Genomic DNA, 9,328 nt, shown 5'->3' with positions numbered 1-9,328 from the left:
TAATCAAATCTGGTGGGTAACCATTTTTTATTCACTCAACCTCTGAATGAAGTAATTCTTTCGAACAGATTCTGTATGCTCTATGGTATAGTGTTTTGATTAGGTTTACTTTTCGTTTCTTACTACAAAACGATTGGTAGTGTAAGTATTGCCCAGTGAAAGTTGTTTTTCTATAGACATTCGTTAAGAAGCTTGTTTTATCTTTTATAATCAATATATCTAAAAATGGCAGCTGGTTGTTCTCTTCGACTTCTCTAGTAAAAGAAATCTTTTCATGTAAAGAGTTTAATTTTTGAAAAATTGCATAATTTTATTTCTGTTTTGGATATAACCAAACAATCGTCAACGTATCTTATGTAGACAACCTGTGAAGACAAATCGTCAGCAATTTTGGATTCTAAATAAATTGTATTCAAATAAATATATTGTTTATTGAACAATAAAAAGGAGCTCAAAAAGTTTGGTTCAAGGACCTGGTGTACAAAAGAACCTTTTGCTTATCAAGTCGTACACCACATGCTTATAAAACTTCTTACGAGCTATTAGCCTTAATTTTTATCATTTAAATATTTTGTAATAAAACAATCAGTTAAACGAAATGAAAGAAAAATCAGTATTTGTAGATTAACAACTGCAAGTTTCTGCGGTTGCAACAAATTAATAAGTTTCTACAAAAACAAAACCAGAGTCTCAGTCCGGGGCTTGTGATCTGATGATATAAGTGATATTATCACAACTTTAAATTACACTCCAAATATATTTTTGTTTATTGATTATTGTTATGCTCTATGGACCTGATTAACTAATAGTTGAAAAACTAAAAGTAAATTACTTCTCGTTAATAGGTGTTAAACCAATTAACGTTGTTATACAACTTTTAATAAAGAATGCAAAAATTAAAAATTTATTTAAAGATATAAAATTATACCCAATTTTATTTTAGTTATAAAAAATACTATTCATTTTCAAAGAGGTAAATTATTAACAAATAAATATAAAAGTAATCAAAAAATATATTATTTTTGCTGTAAGATAATATTTTTATAACGGTCTAAACTTACTGTATATTATAAATTTAGTTACTGATCAAAACAAAAAGAATCTAAAGAATTTTCAAGTTGTGTAAAAGTTTGAAAAGAACTAACTGTAATAAAAGTATATATTGCTTATTAAGATTATCTCACGTTTTGAATAAACCTTCCTTAAAATATTTATAACAACTTTAAGAAGGCAATTTTATTTTTTTTAACCAAAACTTTTTTTTTAAAATTAAAACTCTAAATATAATCTTATTAATTAGTAAAAAAAAATCATTTTAAAAATGTTCAAAAATATTTGATTCTAAAAAGATTTGAACAAAACAAATACATCTTTAAAATTTCATAAAGATTGAACAGGAGAAGTTTGAAAAAAGACTGCTTAAAAACTGCAGAAAGATTTTCTATGAGATAAGTTTTTTTGCCTTTTTAGTGGTTTTCTTTCATTAACAATTTATTTAGAATGGTAACTTTGATTGCCATGGTGGTTTTTTAGGAACTTCTTCAATTTTGTAAAAGTGCAAGTTTACTTGCAGTTTTTAAGAGAAAATTTAAGTTCACAGTTAGAAACTGTATTTAACGGCATTGGGAGAATTCAGTTTTCTCACAACTTGGTTTTATTCTGCAGAGTTTTAAATCTTCAAGTTGCTCTTAATAAATCTTTAAATAATTTTTGAGATATAGCAGATTAAAATTGGAGAGTACAGTAGGCTTTTTATGGAAGAGATAAATTAAAATTGCAAATAAGTAAAAATCACTAAAAATTTATCTCCTCCTATGCTTTTAGAGATAGATACCTAATATTTTCAGGAAATGTTCCTTGCAATGTTTTTAAAAATTTAGTGTAAGGAATTGTTAAATTTTTAACTTGAACTTTTTTGTTCAAAAACTAACAAAAAATTGACTTTTTTTTGTTTTTTGTTCATAAAAATTTTGTATTTTAATTATTTTTTCATTAATTACAACAGATTTTCTAAATACTGCAAAGAATATTTCCTGAAAATTTGCGGTATTCATCTCTAAATACATAGAAGGACATAGATTTCTAGTGATTTCTACTTATTTGCAGTTTTAGTTTCTCCTTCCATAAGGAACCTATTGCACTAACGGACTTTTACCAGCTATATTTCAAAAGTTAACTGAATTATAAAAGTAATTAAAAAGCAATTTGTAGCTTAGTTAAAACTCTATAAAATAAGACCAAGTTGTGAAAAAGTGACCCTTATGCCCTTAGGATAAAGTAACAAAAAAGATACTGTAAAAAAGTTTAATAATAAAAAACACATATTAAGAAAAGACACATTAATAGGTAATTTACAACATTAATAAAATTTTTTAAATATTTACCAAAGGTTATAAAACAAACAATACAGCACATAAAAATTTAACTTAAAATTAATACTTCTTATTAACAGTGACCTAATTGTCCTGGCAGGTATATTTTTTTTGAAGTTGAAATTAAAATGCTTTCTTTTTTAACTTGCAAACTCAGATCACTAGTTGTGTTACTGAAGACAACATTATCTGTACCAAGCAGTGTTCCTTCAACAGTGAAGTTAAAAGTTTGACCTGCATCAGTAAAGTCTAAAGCTATCTGAAAAGGTTAATTAAAATAAAGTTTGACAAAGTTTGAGATTTTATAGAAGTTTAATCAAATATTTTTGAATTTAAGAGATTTTTGAATGAGATGAAAAGACTTCTTTCTACTTTCTCAAAAGTAATTTTCATTCGAATACCAACTAAAAAAAATTAAATTTACAAACTTGAGGTAAAGCAAGTGTCTTTTTAGCTTAAATACAATTCAAAAAAATAAATATTTCAAATTTATGTATATCTCATAAGTATACATTACTAACTTCAGTAAACTTCAGCTTTCAGCAATTATAAAAAATAACTTATACTTAATGTTAACTTTAGTATCTACAAAACTATTTGAAAGAGTAAAATATAATTTATAAAATGCTTACGTTTTGGCTGAAGATGATATTCTTTGTAGAACCTAAAAAATGTGATTTTTTTATTTCAACAGATAGTTTTTCCTGTAAAAAAGTGATTCACAATGGGCCAGAATTGTGCTGAACTAGACTTAAAATTAAAATTTTGTATAAAATCAATAATTGTATTTTTTTGAAAAATCATTTTTTCAATGTAGATTAAGATTATACCAATTTTCAAACTAAGTAACAATACTCATAATAACAAAAGCTATATAACTTTAAGTAGGTGCTTCTCGAAAAAGTTTTGACTATATGATTTTTTTTTTTTTAAGTTGATTTAAAACTCTAAAATGAAACTTATATTTTAATAGTTTTTGTGTTGTAACAGCATGTAAGTGTTTTATAGATACCAAATATATAGTTTTTGATAAAGAACATTTTCATTAGAAGTCAATCAATAAAAATTTGATAAAAGAAATTCTATAAGGTATTTTTAAAGAATATGCTGGGTAAAACTAAAATAGTAAAAATATATAATCTTTGATTTAGCTGAAATTTTTTTTAAACTTTATTGAAATCAGCTTGTTCAAAAAATAAAAATTTTACTTTTCTTGATTAAAAACAAAAAAAAATTGATGTTTTTTTTCAATATCAGAAATATATGATGAAACTACAAATTAAATTTATTAAACAAAATTTTAAATACCCCTTTGAGTTATTAAAAAAAATTGTTAATGTATTTTTTAAAAGTTTCCTTTTTGACTTTTAAACATATCAAAATTTGAGTTATGCTAAAATTTTTCAAATTGTCTTCTGCTAACAAGCATAACTTATGTTGTAAACGGAGTTATAAATTTTGAGTTGAAGTACTAAATGTCATAAGATCTTGACTTTGTACCTAATTATTTTTAAAGAAAAATTTTTAAAATATATTTTTGTAGAGTTGCTGGCCCACTGTGTGATTTTTTACTAACTAATGAGTTGTGCACTTTAGACTTATCTAACTATAAAAAATTACTTCTTTCTAAAAACTGTATAAGAGTCTTTTTAAGTTTTTGCTTCTTAAAATTTTTCATAATATAAATTAACTCTTAAAAAAAGAGGTTTTTGTTTAATTTGAGAATCAAAGCAAGTTTATAGAAAGTGTTAGCTTTTTTTGAAAAGTGCACATGAACATATATCTTAAACAACTGTATATATAATAAAAACAAATTATACCTGTTGTTACTAAAAAAGGGTCAGTAGTAAAATCAATATCACCCCCAGATGAAACCAATGAGGCTTTCACGTTTACATCTTCTACGTGTAAATTTTGTATAGTAAATGATGGTCTTTCTCCTCTTTGTACAAACTTTGATAAGTATAAAGTGTAGGTTGGTGTATAACTGTAGGCAATATTATTTGAAGTTATTAAAATAGTTTAGTTTAAGTAACAGAATAATTTTATTACAGCAAGAAGTTGTAATTGAAACAACTTTTGAAAAAAGTCTAGTTTATTCTTCAAAATTCTTAAAAACTTTTTACTAAAAAAAATATAGTTGATTAAAAGTTGTAACTATAAATTTAATTCTAAATAAATTGTAGAAATTTATGCAATTATAAACTAACTTTTCAGAAAAGACAGTTCTAATTCCAAAAAATATTAAACAGTACAGACATATATTACTATTTAATAATAACATACTAAATATACTAAAAAAAATCAAGTTTATTTTTGTGGAAATGCAAATTTACTACAAGTTATCATTCTCCTTTAAGTAAAAATCCAACTTTATTCAATAAAAATTAAAACTTGCTTGAGTTATTGGCTACAAATTGATTTGCAAATTAATTTTAAAATTGATTATATTGAAATTAAATATAACATGATTAAAACATTGTATTTAAGAAAATAGTATAATTAAAACTTCGAGTATAAAAAAAAACAGTTTTCTATTATTATCATTTCTAGGCTTTGTTAAATAATATATATACAAACTAGCATGAGTTAGCTTAAAAGAGTACCAACAGTACCATTTATTTACAAAAAAATTGAATACTTTTAGCTATACATAAACTAGACTACTTAAACTTGGATTTTTTTTTAGTTTATAATGTATATCATAAAATTAACATGTTAATAAGTTTGAGTAACTGATGATCTTATTTTAAAACTTTTATAAACTCATATTGACAATTATTTTATAGTTTTAATTTAATTCTTTATGACTTATAACTTAACTAAACTTTGTGAACAAGTATTAAGTTTTTATTTTGTACAAAAAAAAATTATCAATTTTTTTATATCCACTACCTAAACTATGCAGTTTTTTGTTTGATATAAGTTTAATTTTAAGTTTTGTAATATGAAAAAAATTAAAAAGCTAAAATATTTTAAAGTCGTAGTTTAAAGATTCTACAGCTTTTTTTCAATAAGTTATATATAATTAAAAAAAAATTAGTCTTTAAGAAATATATTAAAACATATGAAATGGTATAATTACTTAAAAATTGTGTAAAAGAGTCTAAGTTGAAGAATGTGAAACTGAGCTAGTAGTTTAGTTTAAATATTAAAAACTTACAATAGGACATCAATAAATTTAGTTTAAGTAACAATATTGAAATTAAAGAAGGTAGTCTCAAACTCTATACTTTGTAACAAAAATCAGCTTGTTCAAAAAATAAAAATTTACTTTTCATGTGTTATATGTTTATGTGTATAGTCTTAATTTATTTAAAAAAAAAAACAATTACCATAAACATGTTAAAATAATTAAATTTTGACAAAATTAAACTCACCTCAAGCAGTAATGAACTGCAACAAGACGCTGGAAACTGGTCTTTAACTCTGTAAGTTAATTAGTGTATTTAAATATTTTTTTGCAAATATAAAATACAAAACAAGCAATTTTACAGGAACTGAGATACTTGAAATATAACAGTATTAAGTAAAAGCTTAAGGTGGTATAAATTAAACAAGACTTTTATTTAGTTTGTAAAGTACAGTTTTAACAACATTTAATTATTCGTAGCTATGTGTATCTAAGTTGGTATTAAATTTAAAAAGTGAAATGTACAATCTTACTATATTACACATCATATAGGTAACAACTACTAATATTATTTAAATAACTCTTGTCAACCTTGAACTTAACAAAGAAATTTTACGTTCATTATATAAAAAATACTAAAATATTTATGTAAAAAGGACAACTACTAAATATATTTATCTATTAAACATGATCTGTCATATTGTGATTTTACTTAACTTTTGTTACTTATATTTAGTAGAAACTAATAGGCTGTTTATTTCTGTAAAAATTAATAAAAAAAAGTTTCAGTCGAATTAGAAATAGATGCACAACAACTGTATAGATAGAACAATAAATGGTGTTTATGTAAAGGAAATTTATTTAGTAAAAACCATGAATTTAATACTCCACTCCTTGCAACAGTGAACGGTTTTTTGGTTAAAACAAGTGTGTTACATTATATGATATTTAACCTTTAGCAATGCAAATGAACCATACTTGTTACAACTTAAACGTCATAGCTGTTTAAGTGAAAATAAAATTGTATTTGGCTACAAAGTATAGATAATATATAGTTGCACATTATTTAAGTCTGAAAAAAGCAAAAACTTTCACATCTATACTTTAAAGACTAACTCATTATAAATGTAAGTGCGTACTTTACGCAAATGCGTACCTCTTAGTGTCGTTATCGATGTGTATAGTGTAGTTAGTAAACATGATCATATAAAGAGCATCACATACAAGTAAAGTGATACTGTAAACAAGTAATTTTATGAAAGAAAGAAAAAGTTTGACTCTCTTGGGGTAGCCAAATTTTTCAACACGAACATTTCGGCATCATACGCGTATGCTTAATGTTACACTATTAAGAGAGGCACTTGTAGTGTGCCAGAAAGCGAGCTGACGACCTAGTCAGCTTAGGGATTTTACAATGTAAAGCTATAATGAATAAATCCCTAGACGTCTAAGCGGGTAGGCGTGGTGAAGGCGGGTTGTGTGTTAGTGTTTTTGCAGGCATATAGCTTGAGTCGACGTGGCCGTCGACTCGAGCTGGAGTCGAAAGACCGCAGCTAGGCGATTAAAGGTCGTATAGCAGACCTGATTAAATAAGCACCAAGGGAAGGTAAAGCGAGAGCAAGGCACGTGCCGTCCTAAGCAAGCCGTTGAGCAAAGAAGCCGCTCTCTCAGAAGGCATAGCAGTATATGAACGAGCTCTGACATGATTCAGCCCAGTTAAAAGTACGTTTGAGTGATATTAACTAAAGCATTTCTAGAGGTGAAGCTTCGGCCGGGTACGACAGAAAATGCGAAGGCGAAGCACTCAAATTGTAACATGTAATAAGCGGCTCAGTCTCATAGTCGCTTTAAAAGTCAGAGGTGAGTAGAAGCGAAATGTTTTGAAAGGGAAGCAGGAGCTTCGAAAAAACAAATAAAAGTCAACGGGAGGGCTGCTTTTTCGAAATGTTGTGGATTGAGAAAAAAATTGTGAAGTTGAAGGAACGGTTGGTAGAGAAATAGGGAAAAAATGAAAAAAAAAATGGCGCAAAAAAGCCCCCGACGAGCCGCCGCGGCGGCTCGTCGGGGGCTTTTTTGCGCCATTTTTTTTTTCATTTTTTCCCTATTTTTTTTCTAAAGACTTTTCGTCGAAAGACGAAAGGTCTTTTTTTTTATCAAAAATTACTTTAAAGGCTACCTCAAGAGAGTCAAAATTTTCTAATTTTCTCCATGTGAATGACTATTTATTTCTTATAGAAAGTTCGTCTTAAATTTTAAAAGATGCCACTCGTTTTTTTTTTTTGCACAAAAAGAATTGTAGAAGTTTTTAATCTACCTAGGGTTTCAAATGACCAAGTCCTTTTTAAGTTGCTAGTAAAAGTTATAATATATAATAATTATTTTTCTAAGTTAAAAGAATTGTAGAAGTTTTCAAATTACCTAGGGTTTAAAATGACCAAGTCCTTTTTAAGTTGTTAGTAAAAGTTATAAAATATAATAATTATTTTCTAAAGTTAAACGAATAGTTTTATACAGTTATAATTAAAACTATGATATACACAAGTTGAATTCATTAAAACATGTGTGATAAAAATAACACAAATTTAAACGCTTGTATTTTATTATTTTTGTTTTATTTTAAAGTCTTTTAATGTTTTAGTTGAAATACTTTACTTATTTTTAATAAATAGAGTTAAACTGTTACGAGGTTTAAAGTTAGTATGATGGACATGATTTTAAGAAACATCCTTAATTTTAATTAATGTCCATTGTTTAAAAACTTCTGACACAGTTGTTACTACAACACAAAAATTTTTATTAAAATAGAATTTTATAGCAGAAAATTGGTTAGCATAGGCAAGCATTAAATTTTTTAATAAAACGAAGGAGGTAAACACTTTGTACAAATATTTAACTTGAACAAAATATTACTTGTGTTTACATAAGGTCGTTAAATTTCTCAATAGTTTTAATAATGTTAAGAAGAGTGACCAGTAATTGTATTTACTTTATTATGTTACTAAAAGTAAAACTTCATTCATGTTGTGTATTATAACATATACATTGACTGTTTGCTGTAGCAGAAGCGTTTAACATAGTATTTGGTTGTTTAGAATATAAAATTATTGTTAAGAATTTAGAATATAGTTAAAGAAAAAACTAAGTTACAGCAATGGAAAAAACTGATAATGTTATAAAATGGTTTAATAAAATCAACAACAAGAGTAGTTACACGTTTATAAAATTTAATATAGAATAGTCCTACCCAAGTAACTCGAAAAATATGTTACTAAAAAAATCTATCGAATTTGCAAAGAAATATATGAAAATAACAAACTCAGACATAAATACTATACTACGCTCATGCAAGGCAGTTCTCAGACATGTCAACGAAGTTTGGATCAAAAAGAACGCAAAAGACGACCTATTTGACGTTCCGATGGGAAGCTACCATGGCGCTGAAGTTTGCAAGTTAATCGTTTTGTTCCTATTTAAAAACTCAAACCAATTTTTTTCTAAAGATAACTTCGAGTTGTACCGCCATGATGGACTTTTGATAAATAAAAAGCGATCAAAAAGAATCAAAGAAAAGACAAAAAAAAATTTAAGAGCGGGTTTCTCTGAACAAAATTTAAAAAATAAGATCGAATTGGACAGCAGTAAGATAGAATCCTGGATGTATTACTTGATCTATAGAATGATATATTATCCCCATAGAAAACACAACGCTAATGAAAAAAACATAAACAAAAACTCTAACCATCCACCAAGCGTCAAAAGAGAACTACATAATATGATACAAAATATATTATCTGCTTTATCAAAAAACAAGACTATGTCATAT

The sequence above is a fragment of the Thalia democratica genome, chromosome 4, assembly GCF_965202585.1.
Source record: "Thalia democratica chromosome 4, ktThaDemo2.hap1.1, whole genome shotgun sequence".
Taxonomy (NCBI): domain Eukaryota; kingdom Metazoa; phylum Chordata; class Thaliacea; order Salpida; family Salpidae; genus Thalia; species Thalia democratica.
The sequence above is the reverse complement of the archived record's forward strand: the minus strand, read 5'-3'. Positions refer to the sequence as shown.